The sequence below is a fragment of the Echinops telfairi genome, unplaced genomic scaffold (assembly GCF_000313985.2).
Source record: "Echinops telfairi isolate 266 unplaced genomic scaffold, ASM31398v2 ScPeMD7_4;HRSCAF=17, whole genome shotgun sequence".
In the NCBI taxonomy this organism is placed as follows: domain Eukaryota; kingdom Metazoa; phylum Chordata; class Mammalia; order Afrosoricida; family Tenrecidae; genus Echinops; species Echinops telfairi.
Genome location: NW_022103900.1, coordinates 27,006,989 through 27,015,825, shown reverse-complemented (window position 1 = coordinate 27,015,825; position 8,837 = coordinate 27,006,989).

The following is an 8,837-nucleotide window of genomic DNA, read 5'->3' as shown; positions in this document are numbered from 1 at the left end:
GGGAGGGGGGGAGGGATAGTCAGATCATTCCTGCATTAATGTGTGGCTTCATTTTACAAGATGATTAGATTTAAAAACCTGTTCACATATTCTTAGATTCATCGAAGTCAGAATCCCTTTTTCCTCTGTCACTATTTTTATGAGCTGGCCGGAGAAACCTGTTTTCGGTAACGCTCAAGGTGGTGGTACTAAGCTTTATATTAAAAAAACAATTCTCCATAGGCTGATCAACGTACCCTTCCCAAAACTGGGCACCATATCCCTCTTCTCTGGAGGGGTTGGGAAGCCACAGAGTGGGTTAGTGCTGGCTGCAGGCTCTGTCAAGCCTCCCAGCAGTCATTGTCAGGTCAAGTTGCAGCACAGGATTTAAAGGTCGACCGTGCCATGGTTTTAGAGGGAGAAGAGAGTGGCTGAGAGGTTAAAAAAAAACAAAAAACCTTAAGCCACGGCTTTTAAGACTTATGAAATCACAGTCCCTTTGTGACATTTGATGGATCACTTTTCTTAATTTCCATGATGATAACAATCTCCCTAACCTGTCTTAGGAAGCTCTTTCCTGGCAGAAACACAGTCTTGTGTGTGCCTCAATGAGACCCAGCCAGTTTTGCAGGATGGGGAGCCAATGGGGCGGCCTTGTGTTTTCCAGTTGATTCCATTATGCTGCCCTGGGTGGATTGTAATCCAGACATCTGAAACAGCTAACATTTACAAGACTTAAAACAAAAAAAACCCCACCAGTATTATCACAGCTAGGCATGGAGCTAGCTTCAGGGAGAATGCCTGCATTAGGCATTTCAAGGATGAGCTCTGAATTAGAGAAATATGAACATTAGAAAATGGCCCCAGGCATAAAGGAGAGTGGCCTGGAGGGGGGACATCTGCTTCTTGGCTTTCAAACTGCATCCAGCGACATTTTCAGCACAATGACTGCCTTTGAATTGCAGAGAGGGTCATCAGGATGAAGGGTTTTGACCTGTCACCACACTTGGACTTAAGGTTGGTATCTTTACTTTTGGTCTGTTAAGTCTTTTGTTTGAGGCAAAGTTGATCTCTCCCCGAGTCTGGCCCTGAGTGGAGGTGGCCTGGCTTCGTGTTTCTCATTAGTTCGCTCCCTCTGATCCTGCTGATCCTGGCTGCCTCTGCTGCATTAGGACCGGAGACCCCAGTCCTCCCTCTCTTCCAGGCTCTGGTTGTAGGGCATCGTCTTCTGTGTTGTCTATTGTATGCATTTGTGTGGCTGACACAGTGGCTTGCTCTCTGAGGACCATGCCAGTGGAATCCCTGGTTTATCAACATCCCTGGCTCTCTGGAATTGTTTTCAAATGCAATAATATACATGTAAGCACTTTGAAAGCACTGCTGACTTGATATCCCTTTTAGGTTCAGTTCAATGGGTTCTGACTCCTATCGATCCTACAGAACAAAACACTGTCGGGTCCTGGGTGCTGTGCCATCTCAACCAACATTGTTGCTCTGTCTGGGCCCAGTGTTGCAGCCACTGTGTCAATCTGTCTTGTTGGGGATCTTCTTCCGTTTCACTGATTGTCCATTTTACCAGCCATTTTACCTCTCCAGGGACAGGTCTGTCCTGCTATCATGTCCAGTGTTCCTGAGGTGAAGTCTCACCAACCTCATTTCTAAGGAACATTCTGGCTGGCTGTCCTTCCAGGACAGAGTTGCTCATTCTTCCGGAAGTCCAAGACATCTTCAATACTCTTTGCTAACATCATAACTCAAAAGCATCGATTTCTTCGGTCTTCTCTATCATTATACAGCTTTTGTATGCATTGGAGGGGATTGGAAGTCCCATGGCTTGCTTGCTAATCAGATGCAATTGATGATACTTAATTTGTGTCAACTCCTCATGGAGAGGTAAGCCTATGCAGGTATTTCCTACATGTTTTGCACTCTCAGTAACTCTTGAGATGGTCTACATTGATGATCTGAGCGAAGCCTTGGGCTGTTTCAAAACCTTTAGCCTCGCAGTCCCACCTTTTCGTTCGGTTTTCTGATGTCTCACCCTCAGTATCACCTTTGCTGTTGTCAGTGCATTGGGCCTGGCGCTGTTAGTTCATGATACCTCGCTCCAGAACAGGGCAAAATGCTGCCTCGTTCTGGCTCAGCTTCATGTTCATTGATCCCTGATAGCCACGGCAGTGGACTCTAGTGCCTTTCCAGTGCCTCTCAACATAGGGGCTCATCTTCTGGCGCGATATTGTTGTAATCCGTAGGGTTCTCTTTGACTGATTTTGGAAGTCGGTTGCCAGGTCCTGATTCCTAGTCTGTTTTAGTGTGAAAGTTCTGCTGAAACCTGTCTACCCTGGTGACCCTGTTGGTATTTCAAATACCAGTGGCATAGCTGCTAGAATCATAGCAACACACGAGCTACCACAGTGTGACAAATGGATAGGTTTTAAAGGGACTATGTAGCCGCCATCTATAAAATGTTTCCCACTTAAATCATTTAATTTTATCCTCATAAGGGTTGGTATTTTTGCGTAGTGGTTACACGTTGGACTGCGATCTGCAAGAGCAGGTTAAAACCACCAGCCCCTCTGGGGGAGAAAGATGGGGCTTTCTACTCCCATAAAGAGTAACAGTCTTGGAGTCCTCTGGGCAGTTCTCCCCTATCCTATAGGGTTACTGTGAGTCGACATCAACTCGGCGGCAGTGAGTTTGGTTTGGTTTTCAAGGAGGTGTGACTGTCAGAGGTCACTTAAGTACTTGATAAGCCAGACATGACTCTGTGTTCTCACTGCCCGTGACACGCCACCCTCTCTGTGTCAGCAAAAGGTATTGCTGTAGCAAGTAGTTTTCGGAAAGTATGAAAGGTACATTGAAAAGAAAGAAAGGTAGTTACAAGGATCCTGATTCATATGTGGGGACTAGGAACCAAGGAACATCGTCTGAGACAGACAGATGGTTTGGCTGCCTTGGACAAAGGAAATGTACCAGAGGGACGTTATGAGAAGGTGCACGTGATGGTGGGGAGTCCGGAACTTGTGTAGGAAGACCTGACTCTAGGATGGGCATAGCATGGAGTCAGGGTGCAGAGAACATTCGCTGATGGTGGGCAAGGATGCAAATAGGAGGATGTTGGGATTGGTGAACCCATCGTATCTCTGTTTTTCCTTCAGTGGTTCAGCCATTCACCTAGTGATTACACCTGTCCCAGAGGAGAAGGGAAACTTGGGTATTGAGGGCCATCCCCATTCTGTAATCAGGGCACAGCTCTACCTACAGATGTATTAAGAGATCGTTCTTTCTTTTGGTTATGCACAGGGATGCTTTTGAAATCCTTTTGGTCCAGATTTGGCCCCCTGGCAATGTTCCTTGTGAATGGAAAAGATCGTGCCCTATGGATGCCCACACATCTGCTCCGATGTGTCATATAAAAAATATGGCCCTGGGTTCTTTCCACGTACCCACCTGATTCAGATACAGCCCCATGGTAGGCCCCCCCTTTTTTTCCCATTCCATAAGCTATAATGATTCAGTGCTAACTATAAAGACCTTTATTTTTCATAGCAATTATAATCAGACTCCTGAATCCACGTGTCTGTCTGTAGCGTTTCAGTTTTACATTTTAAAAGATGCCATCAGGAGCATTTTGAGGGGTGATTTAGCTTGAAGAGGTTCTATTTAAATCCTATTTTTATAGTTCTAACATCTTCAGCAGCAAGACAAGTGGAGACAGGCTTGGCCAATAGTGGCCACATGTGAGCTTGTGCGTTCAAAGCTCTTCACCGGGTGCAGAGTGCAGCATTGCTCCCTTCTCCAAACTTACAGGTATGAATTTGGCAAAGAACTCGCCTCGTAGGTGCTCCTTCAGGATGTTGCTGTTGTGATTGTGTGCCACGGAGTCTGTTTTGACTGGCCATAACCCTACATAGAGTTTCCAAGAGCATAAAGCTTTACAGGGGTAGACAGTTTCATCTTTCTCCCACGGAGTAGCTGGTGGGTTTGAACTGCTGACCTTATGTTAAGCAGCCCCACAATGCATAACCCACTGTGCCACCCCAGGGCTTCTTCCTGCACATACTTGGTGGACACAGGATGGAGCGTGGGAGAGCAGCCTCCCCAAGAAGGTGTGTGGGAGCGAGGTGTGGTTCCTGCTCACAGCTGCAGGCTGCAGACCCAGGGATGCTTGAAGAGCTGCCTCTTTGGATGCAATATTTCTTGAACATCAGAAGGCTTTATGCACAAATCTGAGAAAGATTAAGGGATCTGGGTTGCACTGTACCGTGAGAGAAGATGAGATTAGCTTTCCCCAGCTAGAAAGACCGGATCCATTTTAAAAAGGATTTTAACCAGAGGGAATTGAAAGTTCTCCTGGAATCTATTACCATCTATGAGCTCCTGGGGCTTTGAAGCAGGGACTGCTTACAGAAACAGCAGCGGTGTAGCAGAGTGATTGGCTTTCTTTTGTGGTGGGAGTTGACTATCAAGGTGCCAGATGAGAGGGGGAAAAGGCTTCTGACTTGGTGTTGGAGGTAGGGAGATATGGCACAAAGCCTCCTTGAAAATTGGGCAGCTTGACAATTTATGTTAAGAAAATGCAGTCATCAGCTTACCCTGCCACGTTCCTATCAGGACGACTGTAGTACTGAGACTTTCTGTTTGAAAGTCGGAAGCAAATGCTTCTGCTTCAACTCTTGATTCGCAATGATGTCATCTCATCACACTGTAAAGACCCCGGAAGCAAAGCAGCCAAAATTCATTAACCTCATCTGGAAGGGGGTGATTTTAGAATCCTTACTGGTTCTTTGTTGGGCTGCTAACCTCAGTGCATTTCACGCCAACCTGACCCCCTTCCAACTGATTGGCTGATCATACCAGAACACACCAGGGGAGATGATTACGTGATCATAGAGCTGCTAAAGTACATCATCATGTAACTACCAAACCACTGAGAATCATGGCCCCGCCAAGTTGACACTTTGGGTGGGGGTGGCATAATTCAATTCATGACACCTGTTTCTCGCCCCTTTGCTAGGGGCTGTGGTGACGCAGTGGATACGTGTTGGGATGTTAACTTCGAGGTCAGCAGTTTGAAAACATCAGCCGCTCTGTGGGAGAAAGATGAGACTTTCTACTCCCATAAACAGTTACAGTCTCAGAAACCTACAGGGGCAGTGCCACACTGCCCTACTGGGTTGCCATGAGTCAGACTTGATAGCCCTGAGTTTGTTTCAGTTTTATTGTGGCCCTAAGTGATTGGTAGAAGTACCAGGGCACCGTGTAGTTCTGGTCTAAGAGTAGGTTGTGCCTTGGGAAAACGATTCGCCTAGCTTCTGGGTAGGCAAACTGTGGCTCCTTCAGTACATACATGTGGCTCTGAAGTAAAATTGGAAAAAAAATAAAGAATAGTATTCAAATCATGGTGATTTCATTGTTTGTTTGTTTTAAAAAAGGGACTTATGGCTCTCACATAATTTTTAAATTGTTGTGAGGGACAGGATTGGCTCCTTTCTTCTCTGAGTAATAATAGACATGTTTATTACTCATTTGCTCCCCATGAGTAGAGAACTATATGTAGTTGTATTTTAGAGGATTCCTCACAATCTTTCAAGACCCCAGAAGCCACTCAGTGTTACTGGGGATCAGGACATGGATTTCAAAATTTTTATTGGTGGCAATGGATTGAGTCGGCCCATAAGACCAAGGGTCTACGCTTTTAAACCTAGGAAACCAATCTCTGAAGGTGTTTGGTTATATCTGAGAAGTATCTGTGAGTGTGTCTTGTATGAATTTATGTGCCTGCACACACATATCTTTACTCAGACTTACGTGTAGATACTTTGTGTGCTCATATGTCTACTCCTGTTCTACCGCGGCATACCTCTGCCTCTACATATACATACATGACCATGCTCTTATTTTTGGTCATTGGTGGTGGTGGTGTTGTTAAAGTATCTGAGACTTTCAAAAGCTCATGGGAAAAAATCGATTGCATGTAATCCCATGTTTTCAACGGACTTTTAGAAGCCCGTGCATGTGTCAATTCTTTTAGCACACACCTCCATTTCCCGTGCACGCTTCTTAGGTCAGGTTGTGCGTACTGCACCCACCTTTGGTGCTCCCCATCGATCACACTTGTGAACAGTTTCAGAGGTTTTCGCAAATAGGAGAGAAGAGAAGGAAAAAGAAAAAGAAAGGAAGAAATAAAGACAAACGAATGAAAGAGGGCATGTGATCGGCTGATAGGGCAAACATACAGAAATCAATCGCTTTTCTCTATCCTAGCCAAGTACAGAACGGGTATGTTTGTGAAATCATTCCTAACCCAGAACTGGACGAGTTCTCTCAGTCTGCCAACTGAGTTTGTGTTTTCTGCGAATTAGGGGAAATTTCCTCTATGATTTCTTCAGTTATTGCCTCTCCTCCATATGTTTCTTTTCTCTGTTATTTGCATCATCTTGTTATTTGTATGAGTATTAGATGCCAACTGCCTTTGCTTGGGGAGATTCATTCTTTTATTTTATCTTTCTTGTTTGGGGAGATTGTCCTTTATTGTATGATAGAATGGGGGTAGCAGATGGTAGCCGCATGCGCGCGTGCACGTGTGTGTCTTAGCGTGTGGGTTAGTGTCATTGGTGTCTTGCAGTTCATAGTTTTCCTCTGGGAAAATGAGGGCGGAACAGTTCTTGTTTAAACAAATCTTGTTTAAGCCCTGGGATTATGTATTCATGTGCTCTTTTGGAAAGGAAACTGCAGATGTGGCTGGCTCTTGGTTAAATACCGGATTTCAACGTTTGGGTAGCACAGTTGTTAATGGTGTTTGCTACTGAATGACAGCAACATCTGAAGTGCCAGGCCCCTCTTTAGAGGAGGGGAGGAAATAGAGTTTGCCTTTGTATATTAATGTTTGCTCTAAAATATGGGGCCTACCCTAGATTATGAAAGCAGACGAATCCTTCCCTGGAATATGAAAGAGATGTCAAGTTAATTCTGACTTAAAGTGACCATCGAGGACCCAGTAGAACTGCTCCCTGGGGTTTCCAAGGCTGTGAGTCTTTCTAGAAAAAGACAGCCTCATTTTCTTCCTCAGGAGCAATTGGCGGGTTGATCTTTCAGTTAGCAGTCTAACACACTGCACCACCAGGGGTCCCTAGAGAGCAAATGCCAAACTCAAACCCACTGCCATTACGCCGATGCCAACTCCTGGCAACCCCGTACAACAGGGTAGACTGGGCCCAGTCGGTTCCTAAGGCTGTAACTTGACAGGAGTAGAAAGCCCGGACTTTCTCCCATGGGGCAGCTGGTGGTTTCAAACTGCTGAACTTAGTGATTAGCAGCCCAACACGTAACCACGATGGTGTTTTCACAGTGCTGTCGACTTTCGTGTGCAGTGGGTTTCTGATGGCATGCTCCTGACGCATTGTCAATCCAGCGGCTTCACAGAAAAGAACTGCATTGCCTCCCAGTGGCGCGCCAGCTGGGGGTGGGCAGGCCAGGCAGGTGCAGAGGCTCCACAAGATGAGGGCCCTTCGTGTTTTCACTCCTCATGCTGGGCAACAGGGCAAGCACACCTCTGGGCCTCATAGCTGTGTTTCTGGCAGCCAGGCAGGTCAAGGGAAAAGCAGGAAGCATACAAACCTTCCATGTAAGAGGAGTTCTCCTTTCTTTCAATGCTATTTTGGACAGTCCCCCAGTGGGGGCTTTCAGTTAGAGCTCGCTGACCAAGACTATGTCACATGGTCACTCTGAAACCAAGAAATCTAAACCCATGGCTACCACACTGATCACGAGCCATTCTAAACCCTATATCAGGTTTCTGAGACTACAAATCTTTATAGGAACAGCCAGTCTCAGCTTTCTCCCTGAGAGTAGCCGGTGGGTTTGAACCACTGAACTTGCAGCACAGAACATCACCAGGGCTCCTAATGGTCACTTGTAGATCACTGTAGGGAATTCTGGGAAAGTCAATTTGTTGTTAGGCCAATAGTCACCCTGAGTAAAATTTGAGTTCTATTAGTAATAAAGAAGGGGTATCTGGATTTTGGATATATGCTAGCAGGGTCTGGCCCAGGATCCTTCACCCCACCCCACCCCACCCCCTTCATTCCTGCTGGCTCCTGCCCATCTGTCAGATCTTTGTGAGCGAGGTCTCCTCCAGGGAACAGGCTCCTCCTGTGAGCCCCCAGGACAAGTACAAGACTCACCCTTTGAACACAGATGGAACTGTATTGCCAGACACCCAACTTATCTTACTTATCTAACTCATCCATAAAACCAACTCCTGGATTCCGACCCGGGAAGACCCTCTGGGGAAAGGAGGACTCCCTAGGGTGTCCCAGGGTGCAGATATTGACAGAAGCAGACTGAATCCTCCTTCTCCCTCCAGCACCAGGGCTCCTCAGCTCATCCATATTGTCTGGAAGCATCTGTCTGGTACAAGCACCCCCTCGTCAAACTTGTGAGCGCCATGAGAAGAGGGTTGTGGTCCAGAATTTATTGCCAGCACCTAAAATAGCACTTGGCACACTGTGGGTGCCCAGTTAGAGTTAGCTGAACTGAAATGTTGAAAAATGCATGGAACTTGCCAAAATTCAGAGATTTCAGAGCACCTTGGAGATTTTTAAGAATTCTTGCTGTTTTTATTCTTTTTTTCTGAGGTGTCACGCCTATATTCATTCGTCAATGCATCCCATGCACTGTGCATTTTTAGAGGTCCTTAATGTTTGAAAACATGTGCTTTAGTTCATTGGTGCCCTGTATGCAGGTATTTGTATCTGGGTACAGATGGCTAAATATACCAGTTATCTATCTATCTTTGCTTCTTGCTTTGCTCTTGTGGTAGAAATATATCGCTCAATATTTTTTATATGTACACT